Source organism: Aquarana catesbeiana, linkage group LG12 (genome assembly GCF_042186555.1).
Source record: "Aquarana catesbeiana isolate 2022-GZ linkage group LG12, ASM4218655v1, whole genome shotgun sequence".
Classification (NCBI taxonomy): Eukaryota; Metazoa; Chordata; class Amphibia; order Anura; family Ranidae; genus Aquarana; species Aquarana catesbeiana.
Window position 1 is genome coordinate 51417393 of NC_133335.1, and position 8881 is coordinate 51426273.

General features: G+C 44.7%; 1 pseudogene; it reads left to right on the forward strand.

Moving 5' to 3' along the window:
• The first annotated feature begins 747 nt into the window (after positions 1-747).
• On the forward strand, positions 748-2112 carry LOC141113754 (microfibril-associated glycoprotein 4 pseudogene; annotated as a pseudogene).
• The last annotated feature ends 6769 nt before the right edge of the window (positions 2113-8881 follow it).

Consider the following 8881-nt stretch of genomic DNA (forward strand, 5'->3'; position numbering starts at 1 on the left):
TTTTCAGTCTCCCTGAATCCCGCCCCTCTTCCTCGGCGGCCATCTTGCCCACAAGGTCTTCAATGGCACCATGTCTACCAGCATGCAGACCTCTCCTGCTGAGGGCATGGATATATCTCCATCGGCTGCCGAAATCCTGGCAGCAACGACAACATGTAAGCTTTTTGAACTTTAATTTTAAAATTAGAAAAGAAAATAAAGACCCATTTCAATCCAATTCCAATACTTAAAGCAAACTTTTGCTTTCCCCACCCACTTTATTTGTTGCCTCCTGAAGAAACCAATATCACGCATCCAAGGTGGCTGCAGGGCCTTCTACTGAGCATGCACTGCTGCGTGTCATCATGGAGGCCAGCTGTCTCTTTCTAGTTTTTTCTATTTTTTTCTGACCAACTGATGACACGACGCCAGTTGCAATAACCCACAAGAGACAGATGGCTCCCTCATGATTTTAGAAGAAGATGGCGGCGTGGGACTGGGTGTTTGGAGGTGGTTCCTTACAAGATTGTATCGCTGTAAATTTGACTATGTTTTTTGTTCAGAATTCTCCCTATAGAGGCTAAAGGAGGAAAATAGATGGGAGGAGTTCCTCTTTAACGTTAGCTAAATAGCGCAACAGCTCCTCTTGCCTTCCCCAACACTTATTTAGAAATGCAGGCTTTAGATTAGAAGCTTGTATTACGTCAGCTGGCAGACCCGCAAGACTACAGCTTTGTTTACAGTGGTTTCCGAAAGCCGACTGGGTGCAGTACTTAGTAGTATATTCTACTGCCGTGTGCCTTTTTTGACCATAGTTCTTTTTTTTTATTTTAATAAAGCAAAAAAAATTAATAAAAAAAAAACAGTGGTCTTCATCGTAACTATCAGCAAACAATACACAGATACTTGGAGATATGACAGAAATTGAACAGATACCTGGGACATGCAGGGAAACGCCCGTTGAGGACTGTGATTGGGTAATCGGCACGCTGAGATTTATGGAAACGCTGAGGGAATATAAATAACCAGAGGAGATGTTTGTTAATTATATAAAGTTCTTGGAAACACAAAACATTTGGACACACAGAGGCTAGAAGTATCACAGGCTGAAGATGTGGCATTATTTCTCTGTCCTCAGCTTGTTTCTTCTTCTGGAGAGGGGTCATCAGACTTTCAGGATTACCCCCTTGAACCAGGAAAATGCTGGCACCTGTACAGACACATGCCACCCTCATGACTGTGCCGAGGTACATGCTCAGGGTTATAAGGAAAATGGCATCTATCTGATATATCCCGCTGGCCCCTTGTTCAGTCCAATGCCAGTGTTTTGTGATATGACCAGTGAAGGGGGTCCTTGGACGGTGATTCAGAAGAGGTTTGATGGAAGCGTAAATTTTTTCAGAGGTTGGGCAGACTATAAGACTGGTTTTGGGCAAGCCAACGGAGAACACTGGTTGGGCTTGAAGAACATTCATCAACTCGCCCGAAATAAGCCGCAGCGTCTAAGGATTGACTTGGAAGATTTTGAACGAGACCATCGATTTGTGGTGTACAGTAACTTTTCCCTCTCACCATTTGCAATATCTCCCGAAGAGGATGGCTACAGACTCTATGTTGATGGGTTTGAAGAGGGGGATCCTGATAAACCTGCAGGAGACTGTTTTTCGGGTTTCTCTGGGGTACCATTCTCTACGTATGATTATGACAGAGATGCATACGTTGGTAACTGTGCTAAGGCCTACCAAGGAGCTTTCTGGTACACCCAGTGTCACAATGCCAATCTTAATGGGAAATACCTGCATGGCCCCACCAAGGAGTATGCGGCTGGAATAGTATGGTCTTTTTGGAAAGGATACTATTATTCCCTAAAGGGGAGCGAGATGAAGATAGCTCCGGCGGGATCTTACTTAAGTGGCAGCCTAGATGTCTGATATGGCATTCCTATTAGAAGATTATTAGATTCTACAAGTATGTTTTTTTTTATAATGATGATAAGTGGTGATTAACCATACTCTTTTAAAAATGATTGGAATGAAATAACTTTTTGTATTACTTGTTGCTTAGATCTAAACATTACTTTGTACTCAATGTATGAAAAATAAAATCAAATGTTTTATTGCAGAAAGAAATTGAATCAGTTATTGTTCTGAAAGTTGCAAATGCACTGGGTTAAAGTCAAAGCAAAACTAGATTTCAGTATTGAATAGAGTGGGGAAGAGTAAACATTTCTGCCTGGTATTTGTATCTATCACTGGGGAGATTTTTATTTCTTTTACACCTGTTACAGGAGTTGGGACGTATGATTGTCACCAGAGCAAAAAGGCACAGACAACAATAAAACATTGTAGAAAGTTCTAACTCTTTCACAATGTGTTTTGTTTTGTTTGTTGCTCTGGAGAAATTTTCCATCACTTCCTGTCCCTACAGGAAGTCTTCCTTATAAGGAATCCGATGATCGTACAAACTTGCCCTAAGCTATCCAAAATAAAATAAAACAATTTAGTTGGAGTTGGGTTTTAATTGGTGTGAGTATAATCCATGCATGTATGTGTCTATGAATGAATGGTGTGTGTTTAAGAAAGCATTGCCAAACCTTAATGCCCCTTTCACACAGGCTCCTCTGATATGTGGAATCCGCTTGCTCAGCGGGGGATCTCTCCACTGATCCCCACTAAGCAGGCGGATAACAGGTCCGTGTCCCCTCTGCTATGCAGAGCGAACACGGACACAGTCCCACTCTCTTCTATGGGGCAATCAGATGGAAATGGACCATCCAATGGCATCCAGTCCACCGGACAGATGGGGAAAAGGGCGGACAGGATTGGATCGGATGGCAGCGGGCGTCAGCGATTATGTGTCCGCTGACATTTGCCGCTCCATAGAAGAAACTGGAGGCTCAGATCAGATCCGCCTAAAAAAAGCTGACAGGCAGATATGATCGGACAGCTGTATGATAGGGGCCTTAAGGCTGCATTCACATTTGAGCTGAGCATCTTTGGTCGTTTTACAGGCATTTTTGTTAGCATTTTTACAGTCGTCTAAGACTTTGGTGTTTTTTAAAATTGTTTTTCGCCAAAAGAACGCTAGCTACTAGGCAATAAAAATGTCTGATAAGAGCATTTTTGCACATTTGCACGCTTTTCAAGCATTCCCATTCAAGTCCTATTGAGACAAAAAACACTTAAAGCTTGAAGTTTGTAGTTCAAAAGAAGTACATGTATTTTTTGAGCTACAAGCCCCAAGCGTCACTATGTTTAGGTGTGAACAGGCACAATTGAAAACGTTGAGCATTTTGGAGGTGGAAGTTACAAACACTCAGGTGTGAATGGGGCCAATGGTCGGTCAAGTTATAATGAATGCAGTCAATGCTTTTATATTAATTGAAGAATCCAGGGATTTCACCAGCTCAATTCTTGGCTTTACCCACCAAGTGATCATTGTCCTTAAAGAAAAAGTGAGATGCCATGGTAGAGGATTGGCTGTCCTAAATTCTCTACAGGTAAGGTATCACTACTAGAAATCCTGGGAGGTATAAGAAACCCAAAGGTTGATTAAGTCTACCAGTTGCTATCCATAAATGAACAAACATTTAAAGTGGCTGTAAACTCTCTCAGAAAAAAAAAAACCTGCAAGACAAAGGCATAATGAGCTAGTATGCATCGCATACTAGCTCATTATGAAATACTTACCTTAGATCAAAGCTGTTGCAGCAGTCCCCGTACACTGCTGTGATCGGCAAAATGTCTCCCGGAGTTATTTCTGGGTGCGCCGGCTCTGGCGCTGTGATTGGCTGGAGCCACAATGACGCATGCTGTCCGGTCACGGCACAGCTACTGAGGAAACAGCACGAGCGAGCCGTTTCTTCAGTGCCCATGTGCTGATGACATCGGCACATGCGGATACAGTGAATATCTCCTAAACAGTGCAAGTTTAAGAGATATTCACTGTACCTACAGGTAAGCCTTATTATAGGCTTACCTATAGGTAAAAGTGGTAGTACAGGGTTTACAACCACTTTAAAGTAGATGTAAACCTTAACTGAACGGCATTCCGTAAAGCATTATGTATCACAAAGCCCTTCAAGTTGTCTAGGGCATATCTTTGGAATCCCATCTAGATGCGTGATAAAGAGCATTGAGAACAACAGACAGAATTACATCATTGCAGCCCTACATCCCTGTAGCTGAGGGTACTGAGGAAATCTACTAAGAAAGTGTTCTGTATGTAGGAAAACTTTCTCTGTTCCAAGAAATTGGGAGATCATACCTATGGACAATAGACCTCCCAGTCTCAAGAACAAAAAATAAATCCCATTAGTGAGGGTTTGTTATTTGTGGTGAATGCAAAGGCAAAGACTTTGGACTGTTGTCCTGTCATCACTAGGATACTAGCTCCGAAATAAATTTTAGATTGGGTGTGTTTTCTCCCTTTTGTGAGTAGTTGGTGTGAAATAACTAACTTCAGTGAGAAACCCACAACTTCTTTAACCACTTCAATACCAGGCACTTTCACCCCCTTCATGCCCAGGCCAATTTTCAACTTTCAGTGCTGTCACACTCTGAATTACAATTGAAATTACAATAAGTAATTTTTTTACTTTACTGATGTGCGCTGATGAGGCTGCACTTATGGGCACTGATGAGGATGCACTTATGGGTACTGATGGGCACTGATGAGGCTACCCTAATGGGCACTGATGAGGCAGCACTGATGGGGTGGCACTGATGGGCACCAATAAGCTGCACTGATAGGCACTGATGAGGTGGCAGTGATGGACACAGATAGGCGGCACTGATGGGAACTGATAGGCGACACTAATGGGCGGCACTGATGGGGCTGCACTAATGGGCACTGATGAGGATGCACTTATGGGTACTGATGGGCACTGATGAGGCTGCACTGATGGGGTGCCACTAATGGGCACCAATAAGCTGCACTGATAGGCACTGATGGGGTGGCACTGATGGGCACAGATAGGCAGCACTGATGGGCACTGGTAGGCGACACCAATAGGCAGCACTGATGGGCACTGATAAGTTGCACTGATGGGACTGCACTGATAATCAGGGTACTGATGTCCTAATTGTCAGTGTAAACAATGTGCTGACAGCCTTGCCAGTTATTGGCTCTACTTTCCTCACACAGACACAGCGTGTGAGTAAAGGACTGCCGATAACAGGCAAGTCTGTTTACATGTGATCAGCTATGATTAGTCACAGCTGATCACATGGTAAACGGCTGCTGTGACTGGCCCTTTACCGCGATCTGTAATTAGCTGTGTCTGAAGGACACAGTGATCACAGAGCATGCCCGATGCGCACCCCAGGTGGCTGGGTTCTGAGAGGATGTCCATGGACACCCTCCCTGAACTAGACGACCATGCTTTAGCTGTCTTTAGACTATAGCATGGTATTGAAGTGGTGAAAGACTGTAGAGTCAGGTATAATCTGCCCTTAAAGCAGAGTTCCACCCAAAAATGGAACTTCCGTCTTAAGTGACGGTGACCCCCTGACATGCCACATCTGGCATGTCATTTTTTTTTTTTTTTGGGGGGGGGGGGGGCGAATACCCTCTTCTTAGAGGCATCCAGCTCCCCTTTCCTCCCCTGGCACCGCGGCGCCGGAAGGAAGTTCACCTCCCCCCTCTCCCTCCCTGAAATCTTCTGGGACATATCACAGGTCCCAGAAGATTGCCCGGCCATTCCCAGCGTGCAGTGCGGATCGCTCATGCGCAGTGCGTGCCCGGCTGTGAAGCCACAGCTGGGCGCTCATAGTAAGAATGCCAGTGCCGTGGAGAGGAGCGTGAGAGGAGGGGGGCTTTGTACGCCCTCATCGCTGGACCATGGAACAGGTGAGTGTCTGATTATTTAACCACTTCAATACTGAGGGCGTCATATGACGTCCTTGACTTTGAGTGTGGATATCTGAATGATGCCTGCAGCTACAGGCATCATTCAGATATCATTATTTGCAGCTGGCGATTCTGTGCACGATAAGAATGATCATAGCGACAGTTCCACCGCTTGATTGTTATAGGCGACGGGAGGGAACGCCCCCCCCCCGACGCCATCCGGTACTTCTCCGGGCTCTCCCGTGCCATCGGGGGCCCGGAGAAAGAATCGGCCGGATGACGACGATAGAGATTTCTGGTGACCAGGTGGTCACCAGTCATCTCTATGACCGTCAGAGGCTTGGGTGCGATGTTATGATGTTCCCGAAAGACAATAAAGCCGCGATCGCGGCTGTCAGCATGAGATCGGTGAAGTTTTTTTCTTGACCTCATGCTTTCTAGCCTGGAGGAAAGATGTGGGGTCTTATTGACCCTGCATCTCTCCATAAAGAGGACCTGTCACAATAGATTCCTATTACAAGGGAGGTTTACATAAAGTTGACCATATACAGCAGGGGTCTCCAAACTTTCTAAACTAAGGGCCAGTTTACTGTCCTCCAGACTTTATGGGGGCCGGACTGTGGCCAGTGGGAGTAGAAATCATGCTGGCATCAGTGGAATGAAACCATACATCTTTGGTATTAGGGGGAGGAATAGTAACGTATCGCCGGTATCAGTTTGAAGAATAGTGATCCATCGATGGCGTCAATAGAAGAAATATTGCCCCATCGTTGGCGTCAATGGGAGAAATAGTGCCCCCGTCATTGGAGTCAGTAGCAGGAATATTGCCCCATTGTTGGTGTCAGTGGAGAAAAAAGTGCCCCAAGGGTCGGATAAAGGCAAGCAAAGGGCCGCAGTTTGGAGACCCCTGATATACAGTATACATCTGTGTTAAAGACCTCAAGTTTTATCGACATTGGACCTGTGCACATTTACATTTCAAAATTGCCTTTCCACTGTATGTGGTAATGTAATGCAGTTTTTATTCCACATGTTTTTTTACACTGTTTTAAAATGTTTCTTTTTATTTTTGATTCTGGGATATTCTAGTACTCCTTGAAAAGCACCGGTATTGTGAAAGCTGTGCCCAAAAAGGGCCAGCAGAAGGCAAAGACTAGTCAGCAGTATTGCTTTCAGGCTCCCTGCAACTGATCATTTCCCCATTACAGACTTATCAGGCCTTGTTCCCCACTGTGTCTCCGTGTGGAGGCAGCCATCTTGGTAGGGGAGCAGAGCTTTCCTTCCTCATGTCAAAGCCACCTTTTTTCTGGTGGTCTGATAACTGGTGGTGCTATAATAAAACAGCAGGAGGAGAGATTTAGAAACCACACATCCACAGAATAAATGAAGCAGAATGAGGTCAGGTACTCAGGAACAGCTTCTTCTCCAGCAAGAACAGTGGGGAACACAGTGGCATCACCAAATCTCAGGCCACATTTTGTGGAACTGATAGTCAGAGACTATAGTGCCTTAGACCAGGGGTCTCCAAACAAGGGGCCAGTTTACTGTCCTTCAGACTTTAGGGGGGCCGGACTAGGCTAGCGGGAGTAAAAAAATATCCTGGCTTCTAGTGGGAGTGAACAATTTCCTATCTTTGGTGTCAGTGGGAGGCATAGTGCTCTATTGTTGGTGTCAGAGGGAGGAATAGTATCCTATCGTTGATGTCAATGGAAGCAATTTTGCCCCATTGTTGGTATCAATGGAAGGAATTCTACCCCATTGTTGGTGTCAATGGAAGGAATTCTGCCCCATTTTTGGTGTCAGTGGAAGGAATTCTGCCCCATTGTTGGTGTCAGTGGAAGGAATAGTGCCCCTTCATTGGTGTCAGTGGGAGGAATAGTGCCCCATTGTTGATGTCAGTGGCTGGAATAGTGCCCCATTGTTGGTGTCAGTGGATGCAATAGTGCCCCCATTGTTGGTGTCAGTGGATAGTACCCCAAGGGCTAGGCAAAGACAAACAAAGAGCCACATCCTGCCCCCTGGGGCAGAGGTTTGGAGACTGCTGCCTCAGACAATATCATACTGCCGGTATGAAGCTATGAGTTTTAAGATACAGGAGGGGAGTGGATATTTTTCAAGGGGAATTCAAAGGTAAAGACAAAAACTTTTCAGGATAATTTTTCTACATGTTCCTTATATAGTAGGGGTCTCCAAACTTTGTAAACAAAGGTCCAGTTTTCTGTCCTTCAAACTTTAGTGAGGGTCGCACTGGCCAGTGGGAGTAGAAAATGTCCTGGTGTCAGAGGGAGTAAACAATGCCCCATGATTGGTCTTAGAGGGAGTAATAGTTCCCCTTCTTTGGTATCAGTGGGAGGAACAGTGCGCCATCACTGGTGTCAGTGGAAGAATCCCCATCGTTGGTGTCAATGGGAGGAATAGTGCCCCATTGTTGGTGTCATTGGCAAGAACTATGGCCCACTGTTGCTAACAGTGGAGGGGAATAATGCTCCAATGGCCAGGTAAAATCAAACAAACGGCTGCATCCGGCTCCCAAACCACAGTTTGGAGGCCACTGCTATATAACATAGTAGCAAGTCCTCACTTTTTAAATTCTGGTGATCTTTAACCATACTTATTTTTTCTGTGCATTATTCTTGTTTTCTGCTCCTGATATCACCATTACCCTGTCAACTCTATGAACTTCAGTGAAGTCCAAAAAGCACCCTTTTTTTTTTTTCTTTTTTTTTTGATCTGGCTTTAAAGGAAAGCTGATAACATGATTAGTACAGTATAAAGAGGAAGACCTAAGCCACAATTCATTTGCACAATCCAACTGCCTATCATCAGAAAGAAAACACAAAGTCCATTCATTGATTAAACAAATTACTTGAAGAATCCGTAATCTATTTCACTCATTTGTGGCACATGCATATATTAAGCAGCTATGGAAAGTTTGCACCATTGTATTTTTCCTATGGAGACAGCCATACTTTATCAAGGCTTCTAGAGCTCCTGTGCATTTGCCCCAGATGATTTTCCAAAGCTTTGTGTGTCTATGTGAAAATGTCATTGG